We start from the raw sequence: 26,647 nt of genomic DNA on the forward strand, positions 1-26,647 counted from the left end.
AGATGTTCAGGATTGAGAGTTCTTCTTGTTGGATTTTTCCTTTGACCAGCAAGAAGTGACCTTCCATGTCTCTTTTGATGACATTAGGTTGAAAGTCAATTTTATCTGATATTAGAATGGCAACTCCGGCTTGTTTCCTGAGACCATTTGCTTGTAGAATTGTCTTCCAGACTTTTACTCTAAGGTAGTTTTTGTCTATGACACTGAGGTGTGTTTCCTGTATGCAGCAAAATGTAAGGTCCTATTTACGTAACCAGTCTGTTAGTCTATGTCTTTTTATTGGGGAATTGAGTCCATTGATGTTAAGAGATATTAAGGAGTAGTGGTTATTGCTTCCCATCATTTTTGATGTTAATTTTATACTAGTGTGTTTATCCTATTTTGGGTATGATGAAAGAAGCTTAATATCCTGCTTTTTCCAGGATATAGTTTCCCTCGTTGTAATGGTGTTTTCCACATATTATCCTTTGTAGGACTGGGTTTGTGGAAAGATATTGTGTAAATTTGGTTTTGTCATGGAATATCTTGGTTTCTCCATCTATAGTGATTGATAGTTTCACTGGATATAGTAGTCTTGGTTGGCATTTGTGTTCTCTTAGAGTCTGCATGAGCTCTGCCCAGGATCTTCTAGCTTTCATGGTCTCTGGTGAGAAGTCTGGTATAATTCTGATAGGTCTTCCTTTATATGTTACTTGTCCTTTTTTTCTTACTGCCCTAAGTATTCTCTCTTTGTTTAGTACATTTGGGGTTTTGATTATTATGTGATAGGAGGTAGTTCTGTTCTGGTCCAGTCTGTTTCGAGTTCTGCAGGCTTCTTGTATATTCATGGGCATCTCTCTCTTTAGGTTAGGGAAGTTTTCTTCCATAATTTTGTTGAAGATATTTGTTGGCCCTTTAAGTTGTAAATCTTCACTCTCATCAATGCCTATAATCCTTAGATTTGGCTTTCTCATTGGGTTCTGGATTTCCTGGATGTTTTGGGTTACAAGCTTTTTGCATTTTGCATTTTCTTTGACTGTTGAGTCCACGGTTTTTATGGTATCTTCGGCATCTGAGATTCTTTCTTCTATCTCTTGTGTTCTGTTGTTGATATTTGTGTCTATGGTCCCTGATTTCTTCCCAAGGTTTTCTATCTCCAAAGATGTCTCCCTTTGTGCTTTCTTAGTTGTTTCTACTTCTGTTTTCAGATCCTGGAAGTTTTTGCTCAGTTCCATCATTTGCTTGTTTGTGTTTTCCTCTAATACTTTGAGATATTTTTGTGTTTCCTCTTTTATGACTTCTTTCTGTTGATCAAACTTCTCCTGTATCTTTTTAAGTGAATTTTGCATTTCCTCCTTATTGGCTACAAACTTCTGACCCATATTGTCTTGAATTTCTTTAAATGATTTTTGTGTTTCCCTTGTAAGGGCCTCTAGCTTTTGATCATTTTTCTCCTGAATTTCTTTAAGAGATTTATTTATGTCCTTCATGTGTTTCTCTAACAGCATCCTTACCAGTGCTTTTAAATCCAACTCTTGTTTTTCTGGTGTGTTGGGGTATCCAGGACTTGCTATTGTTGGAGAATTGGGTTCCGATGCTGCCATAATGCCTTGGTTTTTGTTAGCAATGTTCCTATGCTTGCCTTTAGCCATCTAGTTCTCACTGGTGCTAGATGGTCTTATTGTCACTGGCTGTTGCCACAACCTATTGTGGACCTTTAGGGCTATTTCTGAGACACTGGATGACTGGGTTTCCTCTGGCACAGATCACTGATATGCTGCTTTCCTCTTTTTTGCCTTTGGAGCCCTGCTCAGTCTTGCCTCAGGAAATGTTATACTTGGGTTGTCAAGGTGAACCAGGTGTTCTCAGACTGCTCTGTTATGGAGCAAAAGTGGTGAGTGGGGGGGTCACTCCCTCTGTTGATTCTCATGTAGGATACAGGCTCCACGACCGACTGGCTGGCAGATAAACCGCCTATGTTCTCAGGTCTTGAGCGCAGGCAGACCCCTGGAGATTTGTACCCCCAGAGATCTTAAGCTCAAGATAATACAGTACTTAGTGATGTTTTCTTACCTGGCAGCCCACAAAGATGGCCATGGGAGTAGCTCCCTCTGCTATTCTTTGCAAAGGATACAGGCTCCACGAACCTACCAACTGGAAGATGAACCACCTGTGTGCTCATGTCCTGGGCACAGGCATACTTCTGGCTGTTTGTACCCCCAGAGATTTAAAGCTCGGGGTGATACAGTACCTAGTGACTCTCTTCTCCTCCAGCAGGCAGAGAATATGGCTACAGGGATTCTCTCCCTCTGCTGGTCTCCAGGTGGGACACAGGCCCCACACCCAGTGGACTGGCAGATGAACCAACTATGTGCTCAGTTCCTGAGTGCAGGCAGACCCCTGGTGACTTGCACCCCCAGAGATCTAAAGCTCAGGGTGATACAGTACCTAATGAAGCTCTTCTGCTCTGGCAGTCAGCAGATATGGCCGCAGGGATTCTCTCCCTGTGCTGGTCACCAGGCAGGACACAGGCCCCATGCCCGGAGGTCTGGCAGATGAACCTTCTATGTGCTCAGTTCCTGAGCCCAGGCAGACCACTGGTGGTTTGCACCCTCAGAGATCTAAAGCTCGGGGTGATACAGTACCTAGTGAAGCTCTTCTGCCCTGGCCAGCAGCAAATATGGCCGTGGGGATTCTCTCCCTTTGCTGGTCTCCAGGCAGTACACAGGCTCCATGCCCGGAGGTCGGGCAGAAGAACTGCCTATGAGCCCAGCTCCTGAGCACAGGCAGACCCCTGGCGGTTTGCACCCCCAGAGATCTAAATCTCAGGGTGATACAGTACCTAGTGAAGCTCTTCTGCTCCAGCAGGCAGTGAATATGGCTGCGGGGATTCTCTGCTTTTATATTTCTATACAAATATCCTATAAAGAATGCATCTACTATGGGAATGAGGCTCATATAATTAAATCACATGATTATTCTTTTAAGTTTCCCCTTCCTTCAGCACAGATAATTGAATTGGGTGCTGTAGCTGCTATTTTCAAAATGTTAAAAATCAAGTGTTTAATTATGTATTGATAGCAAATATAACTGTGCCTTTTTTGATACTGCTAATTCTTAAATTATTTACACAAATGCAATTCAAGTTAAAAAAGATATGTTCTTTAAGTGGCTGTCCTCTGAATATTTGTGAGCTGATCCAGGAGCTAGAGAGATGGCTCAGCTGTTAAAGGCTAGACTCTCAACCATAAAATATAAGAGTTCAAATCTCAACAACCACATGGCGACTTACAACTACCTATAATGAGATCTGATACCCTCTTTTGGTATATCTAAAGACAGCTACAATATATTTATATATAATAAATTAATAAATCTTTAAAAAGTCCTTGGACAAAACCCCTCAAGGCAAGGCACATAGAATTTGTGTCCCAGGTAGAGTATTTAGGAACAATTGCCCATACAAACATATTCTTTATATCATCAAAATAATAATGGTTTAAAAAATGTTTTATTTTCAGAAAATGTGCACATCAAATTATAAAGACTTGTTCCTGGTGTCCTCAATTTCTACCTATACCACATAATGGTGTTAATACTAGAGGACTTAATTAGTACAGATAAATGATACTCGTATTTCTAATTTTATAAAATTAAAATATTTACATGTGACTAATAATACATTTTTAGGCTTTCTAGTTGCAACTGCTCTAACAAAAAAGCAACTAAAAATGCTACATTTATTTTTGATGCTTATGTAATTGCCTACATTATTGTCTATGCTTGGTGTTCCAACTTAAATTAAAACAGACAATGGAACTGGCTATTAGAGTCATCAAATATTCAAGATGTCTTTGACAATTTAATTCTTTATAATCCTCAAAGACGAGATACATTTTAAAATTTGGATGCCAAGGAACTCCTCACTGAGTGTCTATAGCATCCTATAACTAGGCATACTGATGCCTAGGTGAGATAGAAGGATCCACTTATTGGCATATGGCATGATCCTGACTTAATATTGGGGAGGAAAGCATGTTCATTTTTTTCCCACAGAATGCTACAGAAGCATGCTAACAGCCAGAGTGGTTGCTGTGGCATGCTGAAGATAATGCTGACTGGGTTTGCTGAGTGCCCTGATAATGATGACTTTACTTGCCTATGTCCCAGATTAAATAAACTGCCTTGCTTCAAGCTTTTAGCATTTGTGGAACAGAATATAAACACTGTTAAACTAACTTACAAAGATTAATCTAAGGAGAAGTTATTTGGGGGGGGAGAGGAAAGGGTTTATTCAGCTTACACTTTAAGGAAGAGTTATAATGACTCTTCTCCTTCCTTTAATGTGATCAGCTAACTCAATCATAGACTGATGTAGGAATAAATCCAACATTGGAGATTCCAATTATGAAGATGGCTAAAAATCTTCTTCAGCCAGCTGAGTTAATTTGAAATATAGTCTCCACTTTTCCTGAGAAGTAATAGCATATCTCTTGATTCACAAAGCTACCTCCCCCACCCCAGAGGCCAGGCTTTGTGTCTGAAAGTCACTAATTTGCAACTGAATTGGAATTGGACAAGTTAATCCAGTTCCACCTTTAACTCTTGATCTTGTGTGTTAAGCAGACTGGCTGTCTCCACCCAGGCTCTCCTGGACTGAAAACTGGCATGACTGTTAAGACCCTTGCAGACCCCCTGACTTAAACCTATACAAAGGGTTCTCCTTTCAGGAGCCACATAGAAATCATATCTATGTGTGTCTGCTTGTAAGTAGATATGGGCAATAGTGAGAGGTACAAGGCAAAGCACTACGTGGGAAGGACCATGTTTTCTGGCTCTGAGTCCCCAGGAAGTACAGCTGATTACATAGAGGTTGGCACTGAGAGGCTGTCCTTAAAATAATAAGGAAGCCTAAAACTTCTCCTCTGCAAAAGATGTCATAAAAATACTTAAGAGGAATCAAGATCATTGTTTCCACCTCTTGGTTAGGCCCACCTTCTTTTGATGGATGTTTATCCACTTGTTTACTACCTCTTCATTTTCAATCTAATAAAAGGAAGGAAATGTACCAAGCCATATTGGGGTGTCATGCCACCTGGTAGGAACTCGATATTGATCAAGGTGAACTTCCTCTCCCTTTGTTGAGCAGGCATTCCTGTGCTAGTCAGGAATCCTGGTCCACCTAGGATGGAATGATCAGAGTGAAGGTGAAGTTCATTGTTACTCCAGGTATATGAATTCCTAAATTAAGCTGGTGACCCAGCCAGCTGCCAGAGCAGTGGAGCCAACACTCCCGGAACACATTCTAGAACTTGGGGAGGGTCTTGCCTGAAACCTTAAAACTCTGGGTCCATCAATAAACCACTAGACTTTGAACAGCTGGTGTTGTCTTAGTCTTCATTCCTTTTGCCACCCCCCCCCCCCCCCACACACACACACCATATATCCCAAGCTTCTCTTCCAGGGACCTAATTCACTGTAGCTGTGGGCAGTTACACTTTAACTAAGAAGACAACAGTAAGCAATAATTATTTTCCCTTAATATCTCTTAATATCAATGGTCTCAATTCCCCTATAAAAAGACATAGACCAACAGACTAGTTATGTAAACAGGACCCAACATTTTGCTTCATATGAAAGGATAGAAAATAATACAGCCTAACTCTAATGACCCCAATAAATCAGGAGTTTAAAATGCTATCTCCTTTAGTTAGAAACTAGGTAAAAGGTCACATTCCAGAGCCTGCCCTTTGTTTAGACCTAGCAGAAAGGCCTTGAATAGGTGATCCTGGCCCCATAGGGTAACTGGAAATGGGCTAAGCTTATCTTCTGTAAACTTACGCCATTACCCCTAAGCAGGAGTTCATGCAGCTCTAGACATTATAGGAAACTAATTGGTCCACTGAGCGCGGGCTCCGATAACTTAAACTGATTGGCCTAAAAACTATGGAGTGGTACCAATCAATTGGCTCGCATTTCATGGGCTCTCCATGCTAAGAAATGATTGGTTTGCGATTTGTGGGCTCTGTCCTAAACTTATAAAAGCTGTCGCAGTTCGGCACTCAGGGTCCATAGTCCTCTAACCCTGCATGGTGCATGGCTATGGAACCCAGAATTCTGGAAATAAAGAAATCCTCATGCTTTTGCATCGAGATCGTTTCTCACGAGTGATTTAGGTGTCGCCTTCCAGGGTGTGGGGTGCTGGGGCACCCTCGGTTTTGGGGGTCTTACACATACAAGAAACCAACCTCAGTGACACAGACACTCACTACCTCAGAGTCAAAGCTTGGAAAACAATTTTCCAAGCAAATGGTCCCAAAAAACAGCTGGAGTAGCCATTCTTATATTGGATAAAATTGACTTTCAATCAAAAGTTGTGAAAAAAGATAAGGAGGGACATTTCATACAGGTTAAAAGAAAAGTCTACCATGATGAACTCTCAATTCTGAACATCTATTGTCCAAATGCAAGGGCACCCACATTCATAAAAGAAACTTTACTAAAGCTCAAACCATACATTGCACCCTACACAATAATAGTGGGAGACTTCAGCACCCCATCTCAACAATGGACAAATTATGGAAACAGAAACTAAACAGAGATACAGTAAAACTAACTGAAGTTATAGCCCAAATGGATCTATAAGATATGTACAGAAAGTTCCACCCTAAAGCATAAGAATATACCTTCTTCTCAGCACCTCATGGTACATTCTCCAAAATTGACCATATAATTGGTCACAAAATGGGCCTGAACAGATACAGAAATACTGAAACTATTCCATGTACCTTATCAGATCACCACAGCCTAAGGTTTGGTCTTAATCTCAACAAAACAAAACAAAATGTAAAACACACATACACATGGACTTTGAACAATGCTCTTCTCAAGGATGGCTTGGTCAAGGAAGAAATAAAAGAAATTAAAATCTTTTTAGAATTTAATGAAAATGAAGATACATCATACCAAAATTTATGGAACACAATGAAAGCAGTGCTAAGAGGAAAACTCATAGCTCTGAGTGCCTCCAAAAAGAAGGAGAGAGCTTGAACTAACTACTTGACAGTGCAATTGAAAACTCTAGAACAAAAAGAAGCAAGTATACCCAAGAGGAGTAGACTGCATGAAATAATCACACTCAGGGTTGAAATCAACCAAATTAAAAGAGAGAGAGAGAGAGAGAGAGAGAGAGAGAGAGAGAGAGAGAGAGAGAGAAGAACTATATAAACAATCAATGAAACCAGGAGCTAGTTCTTGGTGGAAGTTTTCAACAAGATAGATACACCCTTAGCCAGAAATAACCAAAGCACACAGAGGCAATACCCAAATTAATAAAATCAGAAATGGAAAGGGAGACATAACAACAGAAACTGTGGAAATTCAAAAGATCATCAGATGCTCCTACAAGAGTTTATACTCAACAAAGTTTGAAAATCTGAATGAAATGGACAACTTTCTAGATACATACCAGTTGCCAATGTGAAAATGGGATCAGTTAAACCATCTAAATAGCCCCATAAGACCTGAGGAAATAGAAGCAGTCATTAATGATCTCCCACCAAAAAAATAAATAAATAAATAACCCTCAGGGCCAGATGGGTTTATTGGGAAATTCTGTCAGATCTTCAAAGAAGAGCTAATACAGATACTCTTCAAACTATTCCACAAAATAGAAACATGAGGAACACTACCCAACTAATTCTATGAAGCTACAATAATGCTTACACCTAAACCAAACAAAGGCCAAACAAAGAAGGAGTACTTTTGACGAATCTCCCTCATGGACATCTATGGAAAAATACTGAACAAAATTCTGGCCAACTGAATCCAAGAAAGCATCAAAACTATAATTCACCACGATCAGGTAGGCTTCATCCCAGGGATGCAGGGATGGTTCAATATACTGAAATCCTCCAATGTAATCCACTACATAAACAAACTCAAGGAATAAAAACACATTGTCATTTCATTAAATACTGAGAAGGCTTTTGACAAAATCCAGCATTCCTTCATGATAAAAGTCATGAAGAGATTGGAAATCCAAGGCCCATAGCTCAACATAGTAAAAGCAATATACTACACACAGGTATCCAACTTCAAATTAAATGGAGAGAAACTTGAAGCAAACCCACTAAAATCAGGGACCAGACAAGGCTGCCCAATCTCTCCCTATCTATTCAACATAGTACTTGACGTCCTAGCCAGAGCAATCAGACAACAAAAGGAGGAGGTCAAAGGAAGACAAATTGGAAAGGAAGAAGTCAAAATATCACTATTTGCAGATGATATGATAGTATACTTAAGCAACCCTAAAACTTCCACCCAAGAACCCCTAAAGCTGCTAAACAACTTCAGCAAAGTGGCTGGATATAAAATTAACTCAAGCAAATCAGTAGCCTTCCTCTACTGAAAGGATAAACAAGCTGAGAAATAAATTAGAGAAATGTCACCCTTCACAATAGTCCAAAATAATATTTCATACCTAGGTGTGACCCTAAGGCAGCAAGTGAAAGATCTGGATGACAAGAACTTCAAGCTTCTCAAGAAAGAAATCGAAGAAGGTCTCAGAAAATGGAAAGATCTCCCATGTTCATGGATTGGCAGGATCAATATAGTAAAAATGACCATCTTTCAGGATGCAATCTACAGATTCAATGCAATCTCCATAAAAATCCCAAATCAATTCTTCATAGATCTAGAAAGGACAATTCTCAGATTCATCTGGAATACCAAAAAACACAGGATAGCAAAAACTATTCTCCACAACAAAAGATCTCCTGGGGGACTCACCATCCTTTATCTCAAGATCTACTACAGAGCAATAGTGATAAAAACTGTTTGGTATTGGTATGGAGACAGGAAGATCAATGGAATAGAATTGAAGACCCAGAATTGGACCCACACATATATGGTCACTTGATATTTGACAAAGGAACAAAAAAACATCAAGTGGGAGGGGGGCATAATTTTTAACAAATGGTGAGGGATCAACTGGAGGTCAGCATGTAGAAAAATGCAAATTTACCCATTCTTATCTCCTTGTACAAAGCTCAAGTCCAAGTGAATCAAGGATCTATACATAAAACCAGACACACTGAAGCTTATAGAGGAGAAAGTAGGGAAGAATAGTGACCACATTGGTACAGGGGGAAAGTTTCTGAACAGAACACAAAAGGCTTATGCTCTAAGAACAAGAATCAGCAAATGGGACCTCATAAAACTGCAAACATTCTGTAAGGCAAAGGATACAGTCAATAGGACAAAATGATAACCAACAAATTGGGAAAAGATCCTTACCAATCCTACATCCAATGGAGGGTGAATATCCAATGTGTACAAAGAACTCAAGAAGTTAGTCTCCAGAGAGTCAAATAACCTATTAAAAAATGGGATACAGAGATTAACAGGGAATTTTGAACTGTGAAAACTCGAATGATGCTAAAGCACCTAAAGAAATGTTCAGCATCCTTAGTTATCAGGGAAATGCAAATCAAAACAACACTGAATTCTACCTTAGACCATTCAGAATGATTAGGATATAAAAACTCAGGGGATAGCAGATGCTGGAGAGGGTGTGGGGAAAGAGGAATATGTCTCCATTATTGGTGGGAATGCAAGCTGATAAAACAACTCTGGAAATCAGTTTGGTGAGTCCTCAGAAATTTAGACACAGTACTACCTGAGGAACATATACCTAGATGATGCTCCTACATGTAATAAGGACACATGTTCCACTATGTTCATAGCAGCCTTATTTATAATAGCCAGAAGCTGGAAAGAACCCAGATGTCCTTCAACAGAGGAATGGATACAGAAACTGTGGTATATATACACAATGGAGTACTTACTAGTCCGTTATTAAAAACAATGAATTCCTGAAATTCTTAGGCAAATGGATGGAAATAGAAACTGTCAGCCTGAGCGAGGTAACCCAATCACAAAAGAACACACATGGTATGCACTCACTGATAAGTGGATGTTAGCCTAAAAGTTCAATATAAACATGTTACAATTCACAGAGCACAGAAAGCTCAAGAAGGAGGACTTAAGTGAAGGTGCTTTGATTCCTCTAAGAAAGGGAACAAAATACTCACAGGAGCAAAAAACAGACAAAGTATGGAGTAGAGACTGAAGTAAAGGCCACCCAGAGACTGCCCTACATGGAAATTCATCCTATAATCAGTCACCAAAACCCGACACTACTGACACTACTATGGATGACAAGAAGTGTGTACCAAAGGGAACATGCCATGGTTGTCTCTGGAGGGGCCTTGCTAGAGCCTTACAAATACAGAGAACCATTGTTCTGGGCATGGGGTGCCCAATGGAGGATTTGGAAGGTGGTCCAGAGGAGCTGAAGGGGTTTACAGCCCCATGGGAAGAACAATGATCTTGGCCACCCAGATGCCCCAGGTTTCCCAGGGACTAAACCATGAACCAAGGGGTACACATCCTTCCAGCCAAAAATGTGACAGAGGAATGCCTTGTTGGACATGAGTGGGAGGAGTGCTCCTTGGCAAGATGAAGACTCAATAGAAGCCCCAACAACGAGAAATCGTGTGGTGGAGGTGGGAGTGGGTCAGGTGGACTGGCATGTAAGTGGAGGTAAGAGGTGGGAGGAGGGGTTGGAGGTTTTGGGGGAAGGAGAAATCGAGAAAGCTTTTTCCATTGGAAATGTAAATGAAGATTATATTCAATAAATAAAATAAAAACATGAAAAGAAAAAACAAAAACAAAACCAACCAACCAAACAAAAAACCTTTGAAAGTGGATTGGGGTTTGAGGATATGTGATTGGGTGGTACAAAGGTGCTGGGAATGGTTCATTTGCATGGAAAATAATTCCAGGTGCTTATTGGACATATCCTTAATTGAAGAGAAGAAGTTAGATCTGTAATTTAGCCACAAGCATATTTGACTATCTCAAAGTTTGGGATCATACAGGATATTTGCACTGGAGCATAAACGCCAAGAGCAAGGAGGTAGCAATCATACTCCTGCCTGTCTGAGGATGAGATTTTCAGGATTTGGATCTGTCTTCACCTCATCTCATTCTTGCTCTGGACTACCTCTGCTAATTGTGGGGCTTTCTGGCCCCACGATTTGTAAGTATTGAAAATATGCTTTACAAAGCATTGCATGCATTTTGTAATAAAATTTTTTAACCAATATTTAGTTAAAATACAAAACACAGTTCTCCCTCCCCCATAGTAATTGTGACTTCATACTCACCATCTTAGAATGTCACCTCCCTAAAGTACAGATCACGCAGGTGAGTTTAGGTATACCACAATATGTTAAATTGCGCCATTTTCTATAGGAATGAAAAAAGAATCCTCTTCATCAACACTGGGATCAGAGGTGAAAAGCTTCCTTGGAAGAATGGTTCAACTAAGAGATTACTGCCAGAGAACCTCATGTAAAAAGCCAAAGAATGTGATCATTATCCCCCTTCTGCTGCCACCACCCCCTTTCTGCTGTGGCAGAACCTTGCCAGATCTGCCATAGTAAAGAATCCATCTCCTGATACTTCCTAGAGAATCAGTCATTCTGGGCAGTTGGTAACAAACTCCCACCTCGGGAGGCCCAGAGCTGCAGGACTAACTACCCAGCAACCACCAAAAGCCCTGTCCTGATTAGCAGTCACCTTCTGATCCTTCTCCCCCTAACCCTGCTGCCAGCCCTTTCTGCTGTGACAGAACCTTGCCAGGTCTGCCACAGTGAACACAACAGTTCCTGATACTTCCTAGAGAACCAGCTTCACTCAGGGCATTTGAGAACCAGCCACACTCATTTGGAGGTCACACAGGTCATTTGGAGGGTGGAGACAACTGGGAGCACAGGAGAACCAGTCTCCCAAGAGAGCTTACATCCTTTTGTGCACAGAGAGAATGGGAATCTCGGGAGTACAGATAAACATGTTTGCAGGACAAATAAACCAATATCAGAGATAGCAGGACTAGCTACCACTAGAGAAAACTAGATGGCAAAAGGCAAATGCTATATCATTACCAACAGAAAACAAAGGCAACATGGCAACATTAGAACCCAGTTCCCCTACAACAGCAAATCCTGGATACCCCAATACACCGGAAAAGCAAGAGCTGGATTTAAAATCACATCTCATGATGCTGATGGAGTACTTCAAGAAGAACATAAATAACTCCCTTAAAGAAATACAGAAGAACATGGTTCTGTAAGATCCCCCCAAACCGAGGGCACCCCAGCACCACACTCCTTGGAAGGCGACACCCAAATCACTTGCAGGAAATGGTCTCAATGCAATAGCAAGAGGATTTTTTTATTCCAGAATTCTGGGTTCCACAGCCATACACTGTGCAGGAGTGGAGGACTGTGGACCCCAAGTGCAGAATTGCAACAGCTTTTATAAGTTTACCACAAAGCCCACAAATCACAAACCATTCATTCCTTAGCATCAAGAACCTGTGCAGTGTGAACCAATCAATTTGTACCACTCTATAGTTTTCAGGCCAATTAGTTTAAATAGTCTGAGCCCGCACTCTGTGGACCAATTAGTTTCCTATTTTCTTGGAGGTCTATAGCTGCATGAACTCCTGGATGTGGGTAATGCCTTAAGCAGTTTACAAAAGCAAGATAAGCAAATAATTAGCTCATTTATAGTTATCTTACAGGGCCAGGATCAATTATTTAAGGCCCTTTTGCCTAGCTTTTAACAAAGGGTGGGCTCTGGAATGTGACCTTTTACCTAGTTTCTAACAAAGAGAGGGCTCTGGAATGTGAAGTGTTTGGGGCTCCTTACAAGGCTGGAGTTTTTAATCTTAGCCATTCTGACTGGTGTAAGATGAAATCTCAGGGTTGTTTTGATTTGCATTTCCCTAATGACTAATGAAGTTGAGCATTTTTTAAGATGCTTCTCCGCCATCTGAAGTTCTTCAGGTGAGAATTCTTTGTTTAACTCTGTAACCCATTTTTTAATAGGGTTATTTGGTTTTCTGGAGTCTAACTTCTTGAGTTCTTTATATATATTGGATATTAACCCTCTATCTGATGTAGGATTGGTGAAGATCTTTTCCCAATTTGTTGGTTGCTGATTTGTCCTCTTGATAGTGTCCTTTGCCTTACAGAAACTTTGGAATTTTATGAGATCCCATTTGTCAATTTTTGATCTTAGAGCATACGCTATTGGTGTTCTGTTCAGAAACTTTCTCCCTGTACCGATGTCCTCAAGGGTCTTCCCCAGTTTCTTTGCTATTAGCTGTCTGGCTTTATGTGGAGGTCCTTGATCCATTTGGATTTGAGCTTAGTACAAGGAGAAAAGGATGGATCAATTCGCATTCTTCTGCATGCTGACCTCCAGTTGAACCAGCACCATTTGTTGAAAAGGCTATCTTTCTTCCATTGGATGTTTTCAGCCTCTTTGTCGAGGATCAAGTGGCCATAGGTGTGTGGGTTCATTTCTGGATCTTCCATCCTGTTCCATTGATCCTCCTGCCTGTCACTGTACCAATACCATGCAGTTTTTAACACTATTGCTCGGTAGTATTGCTTGAGGTCAGGGATACTGATTCCCCCAGATTTTCTTTTGTTGCTGAGAATAGTTTTAGCTATCCTGGGTTTTTTGTTATTTCACATGAATTTGATAATTGCTCTTTCTAACTCTGTGAAGAATTGAGTTGGGATTTTGATGGGTATTGCATTGAATCTGTATACTGCTTTTGGCAAAATGGCCATTTTAACTATATTGATTCTACCGATCCATGAGCATAGGAGGTTTTCACATTTTTTGAGGTCTTCTTCCATTTCCTTCTTCAGAGTCTTGAAGTTGCTGGTACAACCACTCTGGAAATCAGTCTGGCGGTTCCTCCGAAAACTGGGCACCTCACTTCCAGAAGATCCTGCTATACCACTCCTGGGCATATACCCAGAGGATTCCCCACCATGTAATAAGGATACATGTTCTACTATGTTCATAGCAGCCCTATTTATACTTGCCAGATGCTGGAAAGAACCCAGGTATCCCTCAAAAGAAGAGTGGATGCAAAAAATGTGGTATATCTACACAATGGAGTACTATTCAGCCATTAGAAACAATGAATTCATGAAATTCTTAGGCAAATGGATGGAGCTAGAGAACATCATACTAAGTGAGGTAACCCAGACTCAAAAGGTGAATCATGGTATGCACTCACTAATAAGTGGATATTAACCTAGAAAACTGGAATACCCAAAACATAATCCACACATCAAATGAGGTACAAGAAGAAAGGAGGAGTGGCCCCTGGTTCTGGAAAAACTCAGTGAAGCAGTATTCGGCAAAACCAGAACGGGGAAGTGGGAAGGGGTGGGTGGGAGGACAGGGGGAGAGAAGTGGGCCTACGGGACTTTCGGGGAGTGGGGGGCTAGAAAAGGGGAAATCATTTGAAATGTAAATAAAAAATTATATCAAATAAAAAAATAAAAAAATAAAAAATGTAACAACAAAAAAGAAAAAAAAGGAACTGGCAAATTTGGTACTGATTAGAAAAAGACAAAATCATTTAGTAATTCAAGGCAACAGATATATAAAGTTGTATAAGGTATAACAATAAATTCTAAATCCTAATAAAAACAGCACCAAAAAAAAAAAAAGAGGGTTGGAGTTAGAGCTTCTTTGGAGCGAGATAGCATTTTAAACTTCTGACTTCTTGGGGTCATTAGGGTTAAGCTGTATTTTCTATCTTTTCAGTTCAACAGGTAGAAGCCCTTAAAGAGGCAACACAAAAATTCAATAGGGAATTATGGGGGAATATGGGTCAACATACAGAAACCCTTAAAAAGAAATTACAAAAGTGCCTAAAAGAAACAGAGGAGAACATGGATTAACAGGCAAAAGCCCTTAAAGAGGAAACACAAAAATCCCTTAAAGAAACACAGGAGAACGTGGATGAATAGGTAGAAGACCTTAAAGGGGAAACACAAAAATCCCTTAAAGAACTTCAGGAAAAAACAAACAGGTGAAGGAACTGACCAAAACTACCCAGGATATAAAAATGGAAGGAGAAACAATAAAGAAATCACAAAGTAAGACATCTCTGGAGATAGAAACCTTGTAAAGAATTCAGGAGTCATAGAAGCAAGCATAAACAACACAATTCAAGAACAGAAGAAAGAATCTCAGGAGCTGAAGATACCATAGAACATATTGAATCAACAGTCAAAGAAAATGCAAGATGTAAAAAGCTTGTAACTCAAAACATCCAGGAAATCCATAACACAATGAGAAGACCAAACCTAAGGATTATAGATATAGAAGAGAGCAAGGATTTACAATTTAAAGGGCCAGCAAATATCTTCAACAAATTTATAGAAGAAAACTTCCCTAACCTAAAAAGAGAGATGCCTATGAAGATACCAGAAGCCTACAGAAATCCAAACAGACTGAACCAGAACAGTAACTCCTCCTGACCCATAATAATCAAAACAACAAATGCACTAAACAAAGAAAGAATATGAAAAGCAGTAAAGGAAAAAGGTCAAGTAACATATAAAGGCAGACCTATCAGAATTACATCAGACTTCTCACCACAAACTATGAAGGCTAGAAGATCCTGGGCAGATGTCATACAGACCCTAAGAAAATGTAAATGACAGCCTAGCCTACTATACCTAGCAAAACTCTTAGTTACCTTAGATGGAGAAAACAAGACATTCCATGACAAAACCAAATTTACACATTATCTTTCCACAAATCCAGTACTTCAAAGGATAGTGGGTGGAAAATGCCAACACAAGGTAGGAAACTACACCCTAGAAAAATCAATAAAGTAATTTTCTTTCAACAAACCCAAAAGAAGATTGCCACAAAAACAGAATTTCACCTTTAACTAAGAAGATAACAGTAAGCAACAATCACTTTTCCTTAATATCTCTTAATATCAATTGGCTCAATTCTCCAACAAAAAAACATAGACTAACAGATTGGATATGTAAACAGGACCCAACATTTTGCTTCATACAAGAAACCAACCTCAGTGATGAACACACTCACTACCTCAGAGTCAAAGGTTGGAAAACAATTTTCTAAGCAAATTTGTCCCAAGAAACAAGCTGGAGTGACCATACTTATATTAGATAAAATTGACTTTCAACCAAAAGTTGTGGGAAAAGATAAGGAGGGATACTTCATACTTGTCAAAGGAAAAATCTACTCTCAATTCTGAACATCTATGCTCCAAATGTAAGGGCACCCACATTCATAAAAGAAACTTTACTAAAGCTCAAAGCACATATTGCACCCCACACAGTTATAGTGGGAGACTTCAACACCCCACTTTCAATGATGGACAAATCGTGGAAACAGAAACGAAGCAGAGACATAGTGAAACTAACTAAAGTTATGGACCAAATGGATCTAACAGATATGTATAGAACATTCCATCTTCAAACAACAGAATATACTTTCTTCTCAGTACCTCATGGTACCTTCTCCAAAATTGACCATATAATTGGGCACAAAAGAGGCCTCAACATATACTGGAATATTGAAATAATTCCATGCACTCTATCAGATCACCACAGCCTAAGTCTGGTCTTAAGTTCAAACAAAAACAACAGAAAACACACACACATATACATGGACATTGAGCAATGCTCTACTCAATGATACCTTGGTCAAGGTAGAAATAAAGAAACAAATGAAAGACTTTTTAGAATTTAATGAAAATGAAAACACATCATGCCAAAACTTGTAGGACTCAATAAAAGCAGTGCTAAGAGGAAAACTCATAGCTCTAAATGCCTCCAAGAAGAAAACAGAGAGAGCTTGTATTAACAGCTTGACAACACACCTGAAAGCTCTAGAAGAAAAAGAAGCAATTACACCCATGAGGAGTAGAGGGCAGGAAATAATCAAACTTAAGGCTGAAACCAACCAAATAGAAACAAAAAGAATTATACAAAGATTTAACAAAACCAGGAGTTGATTCTTTGAGAAAATCAACAAGATAGATAAACCCTGAGCCAGGCAAACCAGAGGACTCAGAGGCACTACCAAAATTAATAAAATCAGAAATAAAAAGGGAGACATAAAAACAGAAACTATGGAAATTCAAAAAATCATCAGATCCTACAACAAGAGCTTATACTAAACAAAATTGGAAAATCTAGACGAAATGGACAATTCTCTAGATACTTACCAGGTGACAACATTAAAACAGTGTACAGAGCCATATTGGGGTGTCATGTCACATGGTAGGAACTTGACATTGGCCAAGGACACTAGCGAAGTAGGTTACAGCAGGAATTTTTATCCTAGGGTGGAGAAGCTCAGAGAGAAGGTTAAGTTCATTGTTCTTCCAGGTCTACGAATTCCTGAATTAAGCAGGTGACCCATCCAGCTGCCTGAGCAGTAGAGCCAAGGACAACCAGAAGACTTTTCCAGAACTCAGCCCGGAGTCTGGAGGGAGGGATTTGCCCAAACTGTTAAAAAGATTAAAGACCTAGATTAAAGTTGGAGCCTTGATCTGTAAACAATCATCCTGGTCCCGTTCTTTTCCCCCCTTCTCCATCCATCCCTCAGCTTTTGTTCTAGCAACCCAGTTTGTAGTAGCTTCAGGCAGCTATAGAATACAACAAAACAGGATCAGATAAACTTTCTAAATGGTCCCAATAAGTCCAGAGGAAATAGCAGCAGTTGTTAATATTCTCCCAACAAAAACAATGCCCAGGACCAGATGGGCTTAGTGGAGAATTCTATCAGATCTTCAAAGAAGAGCTAATACCATTACTCTTTAACCTCTTCCACCAAATAGAAACTCGAGGAACACTACCCAATTCATTCTATGAAGCCACAATAATGCTTATACCTAAACCAAAAAACCAAACAAGGAAAGAGAACTTCAGACAAATTTCCCTTATGAACATTGATACAAAAATACTCAACAAAATTCTAGTCAACTGAATCCAAGAATGCATCAAAACAATTCACCATGATCAAGTAGGCTTCATCCCATGGATGCCAGGATGGTTCAATATACAGAAATCCATGAATGCAATCCACTAAATAAACAAACTCAAAGAAAAAAAAAACACATGGTCATTTCCTTAGATGCTGAAAAGGCTTTTGACAAAATCCAGAATCCCTTCTTGATCAAAGTATTGGAGAGATCAGGAATTCAAGGCCCATACTGAAACACAGTGAAAGCAATATACTGTATAAACCAGTAGCCAACATCAACCTAAATGAAGAGAAACTTGAAGCAATCTACTTGATATTTGACAAAGGTGCTAAAATCATCCAGTGAAAAAGGGACAGTATTTTTAAGAAATGGTGCTGGATCAACTGGAGGTCAGCATGCAGAAAAATGCAAATTGATTCATTCTTATCTCATTGTACAAACCTCAAGTTCAAGTGGATCAAGGCCCTCTATCTACATAAAACCAGATACACTGAAACTTATTGAGGAGAAAGTGGGGAAGAACCTTGAACACATGGGCACAGGGGAAATTTCCTGAATAGAACACCAAGAGCTTATTAAATACCAAATGGGACTTCATAAAACTTCAAGGCTTCTGTAAGGCAAAGGACTCTGTCAATAGAACAAAATGGCGACCAACATATTGGGAAAAGATCTTTACCAATCCTACATCTGATAGAGGACTAATGTCCAATATATACAAAGAACTCAATAAGTTAGATTCCAGAGTGTCAAATAACCCTATTTTAAAATGGGATACAGAGCTAAACAGGGACTTTTCAACTGAGGAAACTCAAATGGCTCTTAAGCACCTAAAGACATGTTCAGCATCCTTAGTTATCTGGGAAATGCAAATCAAAACAACGCTGAGATTTCACATCACACCAGTCATAATGACTAAGATGAAAAAATCAGGGGACAGCAGAGGTGGGAGAGGATATAGAGAAAAAGGAACACTTCTCCATTGCTAGTGGGATTGCAAGTTGGCAAAAGCACTATGAAAATCAATTTGGTGGTTCCTTGAAAAATGGGACACAGTTCTACCTGAGTCCTCAGCTATACCACTCCTGGGAATATACCCAGAAGATACTCCAGCATGTTGTTAGGACACATGCTCCACTACATTCATAGCAGCCTTATTTATAATAGCCATAAGCTGGAAAGAACCCAGATGTCCTTCAACAGAGTAATGGATACAGAAATTCTGATATATATATATATATCAGAATTTCTATATATATATATATAGTGGAATACTACACAGCTATTAAAAGAATGAATTCATAAAATTCTTAGGCAAATGGATGAAACTAGAAAGTGTCATCCTGAATGAGGTAACCAAATAACAAAAGAACACACATGGCATGCACTCACTGATAAGTGGATATTAGCCCAAAAGCTAAAAATAAACAAGTTACAATTCAGAGACCACAGGAAGCTCAAAAGAAGCAAGACCAAAGTGGGGGTCCTTTTGTACTTCTAAGAAAGGAAACAAAATACTCACAGGAACAACTATGGAGACAAAGTGTGGAGCATAGACTGAAGATAAGGTTACCCAGAGATGGTCCTACCTGGGGATTCATCCTATAAATGCTCATCAAACCTAGAAACTACTATGGATGATAAGAAGTGTGTACTGCAAGGAGCCTGTTATGGTTGGTTTTTGGAGAGGTCCTGCTAGAGCCTTACAGATACAGAGGGGCATACTAGCAACCAACCATTGGACTAGTTTCTCAATGGAGGAGTTGGAGGGAGGACTGGAGGAGCTTGGGGTGTTTGCAGCCCCATGGGAAGAAAGAAGACATAGGCCAACCAGATGCCTCAGGGAATCCATGGACTAAGACATCAATCAAGGGGTACATATGGTTCCAGCCAGAAGAATTGTGGAGGAATGCCTTTTTGGGCATCAGTGGGAAAAGATGTCCTTGTTCCTATGAAGGCTCAATAGATGCTGGAGTGTGGGGAAATATATGGAGGTACATGGGAGTTGGTTGGATTGAGGAGCATATTCTTGGAGGCAGTGGGTGGGAATATGGTTGGGAGTTTCCAGGGAGGAGGGGAAACCAGGAAGAGGTATAACATTCGAAATGTAAGTGAAGAATATATTCAATAAAAAAAAGGTAAAAGAAAACATGTCTTGATTTTTCCCTCCACTGTGGGAGGAATGCTAGAGGAAGCAGGTCAACAGAAGTCAAAAAGAGTTGCTCTAAATGTTCTCATGTAACATAACAATTGGCTCTTCAATTGTGGATTTGACTATACTTCCTTCCTTGTGCCACTGTGCCCTGTGTTAATCATGTTGACTACATGGGGGATGGGGAGAGCCCAAAAGGATATCTTAGGGGAAAATGTTTCTGTATAGAATTCAGAAAGATAGAAGAGATGAATTATGAACTTTGGCATAGTGTTAAGGATTAAAAAGATAATTTGAAAAGAAAAAAAAAGCCAAAGAATATAGAAATGAAGAGGCCTGAAGTTATGAGCTTCATTTTCCTGCTGTTTATATAGTTTGTCTATCTTTTAATAAACCTTGAGCTATATTAGAAGTCACACTCATTTCTCCATAAGTGAATATAGAATCAGTAACTTAATTATCTTCATATATATTTAGTTTTAATAAGCAGAGACAGGGCTGGAGAGATGGCTCAGTGGTTAAGAGCACTGACTGCCCTTCTGGAGGTCCTGAATTCCATTCCTAGCAACCACATTGTAGCTCACAACTATCTGTAAAATGATCCAATGCCCTCCTCTAGTGTATCTGAAGACAGCTACCTTGTACTCATATACATAAAATAAATTAATAAGTATTATAAAAAAGAAGCAGAGATAAAGAATGCCAATATCATAAACAAAACATATTTAAAGACCGGTCATGAGAAGAAACTGTGAATATGATCTGACCCAAAGAAGGGTGTCATGAAGAAACTGTTTATACAGTTTCAAGACAAGATAAAACTGCCCCATCTACCAAAATGCACAGTCACAAGCTTATTCTGTGGAACTAAAGAGATGATGTGCATTTATAATCTTCCTGTCAGAGAATAAAATAATCAAACCAAAGACCATAGAGGTGTATGTGCTTACCTGTAATCTTGGTTCCTGGAGAGACTCAGTCAAGTTTGGCAAACCTTGATACTTTAAAAAGACCCTTTGTCAGAACCCAAAATGAAATAGGATGGGAAATCTTCTCAGTTATGAATGTTTATTTAGTATGCAGGAGGCCCTGTCCTAGATTAAATCTTAATACCAAATAGGAAGGGTAAATATTGTATTCAGAGTTAACTAATATTCTCTTCATGAAAATGTAGAATATTTGGCCTGAAAATATAGATTAGTTTTTATGACCAGTCATAACCATGTCTCATATACTTGCTAGTCTGTTAAATCTAATAAATTTGTGCTAGAGTACAGTGTCAACAAACTCTGATTTTGTATGTTTTTATCATATCAATAGCAAAAATAGTTTCAAAATTAAGTTCCAGTGTGAAAAGAAAAACATGGACACAGGCTCCTACCTCCTAACCAAGGAAATATCTGCAAATGATATGTACATTTAATGGAAAAATTAGTTTTTACCAATTTATTCTCACTGGCTATATTAGACCCATACCCAATAATAGATGGGCAATACAAAACTAAATCAATGGTATTTTTGTAGACATTTTTTCTCATATGAATGTTTTTTGCCTCATTGGATTTTTATTTGTACATCCAGGTTTCTTGTTTGTGTGAGAAGATGTGGGGTGGTGTTTCTTGCACGTGTTTGTTTTTAAAGGAAGATAAACCACCTCATTGGATTTTTGTTTGTACATTCAGGTTTCTTGTTTGTGTGAGAAGATGTGAGGGGGGTCTTGCATGTGTTTGTTTTTAAAGGAAGATAAACCACAAAAGAGTGTGGAGTTGGGGAGTTGGGGAAATGAATAACTGGGAAAGATATGAGAAAAGTTGGAGGTGCAGAAAACATGATTGCTATATTTTTATCTTTTTTCAGTTAAAAATAAAAGTATCAGAAAAGAAATCTAATTTCCATATTAAGGAATGCATGAAACTTACTGATTATGTGGTTAGTGATATTAACTTCAATGCTTTGAAATTCTATTTTCCTGAATAGATCAATAGGGGAAAAATTTGAGAAGAGTAAAAATATTTAGGTAGGAGTTGATACTTCCCTTTTAAAAGTATAAGATGATGTACTATATGACACAAAGGCAGAGTTAGGATAAGGTAGGACATTTAGGGTATTTAGTTGACAGGAGTTGCTGATGTGAATACAGAGATAAGCAGATGATGGTGAAAAATGAAGAAGTTTGTAGGAAAGTTGTTTAGGAAATCAATTTATAAAACATCAAGGTATTAATTTTCTGTGAAAAACTGAGATAAGAAAGTTAAGTAAGTTGTTCCAAAGAGCAAGTATAATTTATAGCTAGAAGTGGAACCTGACTTAACTTGAGAGGTTGAATGATATTTCCTCATTATGGAAACATCATATTGAAATGGGAGAAGAACTCATAATGATTCAATAGCATTACTGGGAGAAATGTAAGCATTTCACCTGAAGTTTGCTACAACTAAGACATTTTAAGATAGAACTAGGAAAATCCATGAATGTATAAGTCTAATTCAATAGGCCTAGTGGTCTATTAATAGTACAAGTGAAAACAGAGTACCAAAAGTATGGAATTTAAGAAAAGCACAATACTACCTTGAATCAGAAAACAAAAAATGGTGCAGGATATCACAAATAGGTCATTTCACATCCTTCTACAGGCTGACATCAATTTAAACCAGCACTATTTGTCAAAGATGCTTTCTTTTTTAAGCATCTTTGCTTTAAAAGATTATTTTTAAGTGTGTATTTCTTGCTTGTTTATCAAAACCCAGGTGTCCATTGATGTGTGGATTTACACCTGTGTATTTGACTTACTTCCATTGATCAACCTGTCTGTTTTTATTCTAACATCATGTTTAATTTTTGCTATATCTCTGTAGTACAGCACAAAACTCAAGTCCATGTGGATCAAAGACCTCAACATCAAACCCATTACACTAAACCTAATATAAAAAAGTGAATGGTAGCCTTGAACTCATGGCACAGGATATTATTTCTTGTGTAGAAAACAAACAGCCCAGACACTAATATTAACAATTAATAAATGGGACCTCACAAAGCTGAAAAACTTCTCTAGGGTAAAGTACACTGTCAATATAAAAAAAAAAAAAATGGCAGCCTAGAGAATGGGAAAATGTTTCCATCAATTCTACATCCAATAGCAGGATAATGTCAAAATATATAAATAACCTAAAAACACTAGATATCAGCAAACCAAATATTCCATTTTTAAAAATGATGTACAGAATTAACAAGAGAATCCTCAACAGAGGAATTTCAAATGACCAAGAAACAATTAAAGAATATTTAATATTCATAGTCATCATGGAAGTCTAAATCAAAATGACTCCCAGATTCCATTATATATCTGTCAGAATGGTTAATATCAAAAGCTCAAGTGACAGATCATGCTGGAAAGGATAAGACACAAGAAGATTACTCCTCCATTATTTTGGGGGATACAAACATGTACACCCATATAGAAATCAATATGGTAGTTCCCCAGAAAACTAGGAACGGATCTACCTCAAGACCCAATTATACAGCTCTTGGGCATCTACCTAAAGTATATTCCATCCTATCACAAGGATACTTTTTTTGTCTTTATTCATAGCAGTTTTCTTTATAAGAACCCTAAACTGAAACAGTCTAGATGTCTCTGGATCAGCATAGCAAAGTCTCCCAGTAATGGGGGATATGGAGCACTAACTGGCCATCTTCTATAACTAGGCAAGGTTCCTAGGAATGGGACTTGAGCATCAACCCACTCACAAAACCATAGAACCTGCCCTGCTCGCAAGGAGTACTAGGGTAGTGGTGATGCAGAACTTGTGGGCATGGCAAACCAGTGACTGGTTTAACTTAAGGTCCATGCCACAAGAGGGAACCAGACATAATACTGCCTTACATTGCCAGGAATCAGGGGCAAGACAACCCAAAGACCCAGAATGTAACCAAATACATCTAGAAATAGAAAAAGTAATTGATTCTTAATATTTTTCTGCTGTAGTCATAGATTAGACCTAGACAAATTGTCATCAAAGAAACATCAAAAGGGAGAACATTCAGAGACCAACAGTCATGCATTAAGGATAGCCACTGTAATCACACAGAAGAGGGAAATAAAGAATTGCAGGAGCGAGATGGGTCAAGGCTATGACTTGAAGCTGCAAACACAGACAGTATAGGTCTGAACTGGGTCCTCTGCATATACCTTTTTATAGCCTGATGTTCTTGTGGGACTCCTATCAGTGGGAATGCACGTTATCTCTGCCTCTTATGCCTGTGCTTAGAACTCTTTTTCTCCTACTGTGCTGCCTTATCCAGTCTTAATGTGAGGGTTTATGCCTTGTCTTATTGTAATTTGTTATGCCATGTTTGGATGATATCCATGGGAGGCCTTCTCTGTTTTTTGAAGGGAAATGGAGAAGGGGTGGATCTCGTGGAGAGGGCAGGTGGAATAGGAGACTGGGAGGAGGGAAAAGAGGGCAAAATGTAGTCAGGATATAATGTATGAGAGAAGAATAAAAGTGAAAAAATCAAAATAAAAGCTGGGCAGTGGTGGCACATGCCTTTAATTCCAGCACTTGGGAGGCAGAGGCAGGCAGATTTCTGAGTTCAAGGTCAGCCTGGTCTACAAAGTGAGTTTGAGGACAGCCAGAGCTACCTAGAGAAACCCTGTCTCGAAAAAACAAAAACAACAAAAATTAAAAACCAAGTGAACAAAATGCTCACAGGAGCAACAAGGGAGGCAATGTGTGGAGCTGAGTCTGAAGTAAAGGCCATCCAGTGAGTGCACTACCTGGGGCTTCATCCTATAAATAGTCAGCAAACCCTGACACTACAATGAGAAGCATGTACCCAAAGGAGCATGCCATGGCTGTCTCCGGAGGGGCCCTGCCAGAGCCTTACAAATTCAGAGGCAGAAACTAGCAACCAACTATTGCACTGAGCTTGGGGTCCCTAACGGTGTACCAGAGGAGCTGAAGGGGTATATAGCCCCATGGGAAAAACAATGACTTCAGACACCCAGACATCCCAAGACTCACAGGGACTGAACCATCAACCAAGGGGTATACATGGCTCCAGTCAAAAATGTGGCAGAGTAATGCCTTTTTGGGCATCAGTGAAAGAAGTGGTTTTTGGTCGGGTAAAGACTCAATAGAGGCCACAACAAAGGAAAACATATGGAGGGGGAAGTTGGGGGGCGGTGGGACTGTGTTGGGTAGAGAGGCATATACATGGAGGCAGGGGGTGGGAGGAGGGGTAGGGAATCTTTGGGGAGGGGAGCTTTTGGGAGGTGGGAAATTGGGAAAGATTTTACCATTGGCAATGTAAATGAAGAAGATACTCCGTAAAAAAAAAATGAAAAAAAATTGAATAACCTTTTAGGTGATATTGAGTTTCTTGATAAATAATGTTGTTTAAGCAAGGAATAAATATTTTTCAATAGAATATTTAAAGAAGACTGAAAAGCCCAGAAATGGCTTGACAGATGATATAAAGTCTGGGATTCAAAGTGCCTATAATTCTACAATACTCTGGAAATTACACATAATACACAGGAAAACTGGATTGCCTTGTCACAATCTTATCCTCCTAACCCTATCCTCAAACCACATTATCTAAGAGAGGGAGGAATAGGAAGGGGAGGAGGAGGAGGAGGAGGAGGAGGAGGAGGAGGAGGAGGAGGAGGAGGAGGAGGAGGAGGAGGAGGAGAGAGAGAGAGAGAGAGAGAGAGAGAGAGAGAGAGAGAGAGAGAGAGAGAGAGAGAGAGAGAGAGAGAGATCTTGCTTTGCATCAACAGTGGAGTTTCAGTTCCACATTACAGAGTATCATGGTCTACAATGCATGGCAACCCAAGAGATTGCAAGTGATATGATTTAGGCAAGTGTAACATGTTACTCACCTCAATACCTGCCTAATGTCCTGTTTCCTCTGAGGATCAAATAACAGCTTATGATTGGTCTAATGGACTCTGCTCAGAGGTCTTTGGCCTCTGCTTCTCTCCATTACTGATTGGCTGCCTGACCTGTATCAAGTTACAGATGTCTCAGGGGTGTACTGAGCAGTGCTAGCAGTCTTTCAATCTAATTTACTACAGAAATAAAAACTAACTCAGAAATGATCCACTGGGTTAGTGGCAATACACAGGAGACTCATGAACTACAGAGTACAGTGTTTGCAACAGAAGAGATATCCAACTTCTAATGCAGCACTGAAATCAGAAGACAGATAACAAACACTATTTTCATCTCATTGGTATTTGTTAGTTCTGAATCAGAGGTTAGAAAACTAAGCTGGGATAAGGATAAATCTAGTATTTTTTTATCCTCTTTGATGATTATATCTTTTCTAACTCACCCTATGGCTAAATAGCTTGGGTATTTGTGGATGTATGGACCACAGTAGAAGATAAAGCTCTTCAATTTATTCACCAGACACTTGCTTTCATTAATCATTAGCAGTAATCTTTATGGTGATCATTGAAGGAAATTTAGTTTCCTAGCTATAAACACAGGAAAAGTTTCATCAGTGAAAGATAATAATCTTTTCCAGTTCACCTTTTTATAATTGTATTGCTCAGGATATAAGTTTGGGGTACAAATTTGTGTGTGTGTGTG

This window comes from Apodemus sylvaticus, chromosome 7, assembly GCF_947179515.1.
Source record: "Apodemus sylvaticus chromosome 7, mApoSyl1.1, whole genome shotgun sequence".
Lineage (NCBI taxonomy): Eukaryota > Metazoa > Chordata > Mammalia > Rodentia > Muridae > Apodemus > Apodemus sylvaticus.